This window comes from Diadema antillarum, unplaced genomic scaffold, assembly GCF_040938485.1.
Source record: "Diadema antillarum isolate AM-2024a unplaced genomic scaffold, OU_Dant_1.0 scf00000139, whole genome shotgun sequence".
Classification (NCBI taxonomy): domain Eukaryota; kingdom Metazoa; phylum Echinodermata; class Echinoidea; order Diadematoida; family Diadematidae; genus Diadema; species Diadema antillarum.
In genome coordinates this window covers 2,782,501-2,786,378 of record NW_027271028.1, presented here as the reverse complement: position 1 = coordinate 2,786,378, position 3,878 = coordinate 2,782,501, and positions in this window count along the sequence as shown.

Sequence of the window (3,878 nt, the reverse complement as noted above, 5' to 3'; positions counted from 1 at the left end):
AGTGGGCACAGCAGCAGTCATTTGGCATTGTAAGAATGCGGCGTCTGATATACAACAATAACATGCATGAACCGTTTGAGTATTAAACCACAGGGAAGCGAGTGACCGATTACATGCGATAAACCTTGTGTTCTCTCAACAACCAGCGTCTATACGGTCAATTAATTTTCCATTGTGAGCCAGAACTGACGTCCTCGACCATAGCGACGCTCGAGGAGAAATAGATGTTGCTCTTCAATAACTTCAACTTTGCTAACCCGCGTTTGAGACAAAATACCTCAAGATGATTCTCAGACTTTTTGAAGATGTATAAATTAGTTATAATGAGGAAAGATTTAAAGAATTCGAAGTAATCCATAGCAAATCATAATAAACAAGGACATAGCTGATTCACACAAGAATGCATGACCGGTTGCTTGTGGAAGCAGAACAAACGAAAAGGGCTTGCATGAATTGTGCGGTTCCATGACATTTGCTAGTGCGACAATCGCTCCCATGCAATATCTGCACGCTTAGCCAAACATAATTTTTACCAACAGACATAATCCTAGCCGTACTGTATTCCTAATCCTCACATCAAACTAAACATGAATCCCTATCACAACCCTAACCCCAACCCTAACCCTACGTTGTTGGGGAAAATGAGACCAGAGCAATTGTCCCAAGAAAGAATGTCGTGTAACCAAATTCTACACAAGGAACTTGCTAAGAAAGTGGTACTGTATACTGGAAGCAAATCGATCTCTACATTACCGGATTATGCGAACGTCCTTATATGTCATCATCCTTGCTCGGTGTAATATGTTTTGGGAGTTCTAGAGCATTAGTTTATCTGCTCAAGGGCCACAACAAATTGCACAAATCTATACGTGACACTATCGATTTATACAATGCATCACATGATGTGAAATTATATAAATTCTCTAGAATGTCCCTTAATACATAGCTTTAAAAAGGTGCACATATCCTCTAACGGTACAATCATGAGAAAATTGAACTAAAAATAATGCATTGTAACCTTTATACGTACAGAAGAACACTGACGCAAGAACACCTTTTGCTGCAGAAATATGACCAAAGAGATATAGCCAAGACAAAAACTGTTCTATACTGTGTATAGATCAACATTTGACCTAGGAAAAATACTTTAACTTTCTTTTCAACATCTTTTTTTAACTTTCCGTGAGGAAAGTGACTTTAATTTTTTTCTATATAATTATCAAGGACTGCGCTGCATTTAAAGTTCTAAACTTCCCATAACGAAGTTTTAAGAGAAGTATGATTCTTTATTGCACTGGCTATAATTAATACACAAGCATCATGTTCAGAAGGAAAATGCACTATTGCAAAATTTAACCAGTCCTGATTCGATGTCCCCGAGAAACATAGACATGTTTCTCGACTGAAAAAACAACAGTAACAAGAAATCATCGCCCTTCGATACGTGTCGTAATGAGCAACTAATTGTAATTGTATATATCATTGTAATATGACATAATATATTATAATATAGTATGATTTAATTTAATATGTATATATATATCATATAATGTACGATAGACATACACGATAAAGTCGTCATTCGTTAAGATTCGTTGCACATTATTATTTAGCGCATGTATGGAAAGGAAAAAATTGTTTGTTTGTTGTAAGTTGTGGAGCATTTCTACAATTTTTCAACATGGGAAATTGAGAACTTAAAATCCGGTGAAATCCTCCGTAATCTGCATCTTTAGAGCAAGCACAATAGAACAAATGGAATAAGTCACAGGGGCGGATCCAGGAATTCCGTAAGATTGGGCGCATTTACAAACTATAGGGGGCGCACGCACCCCTCCCATTTTTCTTTTTATTTCTTTTGTTCCAACAAAAAAATAAAGGGGGAGGGGAGGGGGTGCGCCCGGTGCGGTCCTCCCTGGATCCGCTACTGAGTCACGTACTTTTCTTGACCTGATCAAATTCTTTTATAAAAAAATTGCACAGTTGAATCAGCTAACAGAACAGAATAATCACTTTGTCATTTAGGAAGCATTTTTACGATTTTTTAAAGGCATTAAACTTTGACTAAGAACACAATTTTGCGAATGTAAAATCACTTTCCCACTGAAAGATGTTATTGTTTACCATTGGAAGTAGTTATTTAAAGAATGTTCGAGTTATCACATTTGATGCATATTTGTAGGTCAGTTGTACCACAAAACCTCCTACTACATAAAACAATTTTGCATTTAAGTATAAAATATAAGGCGATATTACTATTTTTTCTCAATAAACCGTAACTGTAGACGGTTTAACTGGAAACAATTTTATCATAACTATAGTGTTAACATTTTGTATATTTAACAATACTTACACTGATCATACTGGTTAACATTTTTACATTGTTTGCCCCTATTTCAATCTCACATTTTGGAAGTATTTTGAAGACCTTAAGCTGGGTTTTCGTTTCATCTGCAAATGTTTCATTACGTCTTTAAGCAGGATTCCCACTTTGTGAGCTGTAGTCATTGGTAGTGTAGTAATGGCAATGAGACGTTCCGCGTGATTAGCACCATACGCTCGATAAGTCCTTCCGAAATCAACAAAACCGTCCGAAATATTGTGTGAGAGGTGTGTGTGTGTGTGTGTGTGTGTGTGTGTGTGCTACTGTTTTCTTTCAGCCGACGCGATAGAAGGATTTTTGTCATTATCCATCGTGTCACCAATCTGAAAGCTACACACCTTCAGAATCTGTGCAGTCTGGGTGTCAGTTCAAGCCTAATCTCACTGGACGAGACATCTCCGGTAGGTTTACACATGGACCTAGTCCATGGTTTACAATTGGTCTTCGCAATGTCGCGGAGACTTCCGGGGAGCTCGCGGATAAATTTATTAGTCTCCAGGATTCGGCTGCGACTAGGAAGACGTCTCCGAGACTATTGATAGCTTGAATCTCGAAAAAAGTCTTAGAAAAAAAATCGAACATGTTCGTTCTCTCGTGACTCCAGGAGACTCAGCCCTATTCCAGGGAGACTCGCGTCGCCACCGGGTTGCAAACTAATCTCCAGCCCAAAGAGATGTACTTTTCACATACATAATTTTCCTAAATTTGGCATTGGCGGGTGCAGTAAAATAATTTTGCACTTCAGGATTATCGTGACGTGCCACACATTTCGTTGTCCAGACATTCTCTGGTTGTTTTTCGGGCTTAGAGGGGATGACTAGTTACTGATCAGTGGGAATCAGTGGGAATACTGGGGGATGGTTGTTCCAATGCTTGTAGGATTCATTTAAGAGTACATTTATATATCTATTGTTGTGTGAAAAGTATTTGCTTCAGAACGGTCTCATATTGAAGTAATGTACAGTTGAATGCCCTGTCACTGTACAGGCATTCTAACCTGGAAACATTAAATTGCACATTACTTGAATATGAGACCATTCTGAAGCAAATAATTTTCACACAACAATAGATATATAATGTACTCTTAAATGAATCCCACAAGGATTGGAGCAATCATCCCCTCGCATTAACACTGATCAGTTACTAGCCACCCCCTTTAAGATCAGTGGATCTATATATCATCCGCTAGACAATCTTCACTAGACAATCTACAAGGAATGGTTAAACTGTAAACTCAAGAAGGAGGGCAAGAGATTCTTTGCGAAAGTGGCTGCAAAGCGGGAGATCTCCCGCCGAAATCTGGAGTGTTGGTGTCTCTGAATCACGAATTTTGCTTTTGACTTCGTTCCGAAGGGACGCATGTTCTTTAAGAGTTATCATGATTGTCGAATTTTCCTCAGATCCACATTGGAGCAGATTAGATTTGGATCAGATTTCTCTTATATTAAGTCCTTCATGACTTTTTGGTCCATTATCTGTACAAAGGACCGCCACA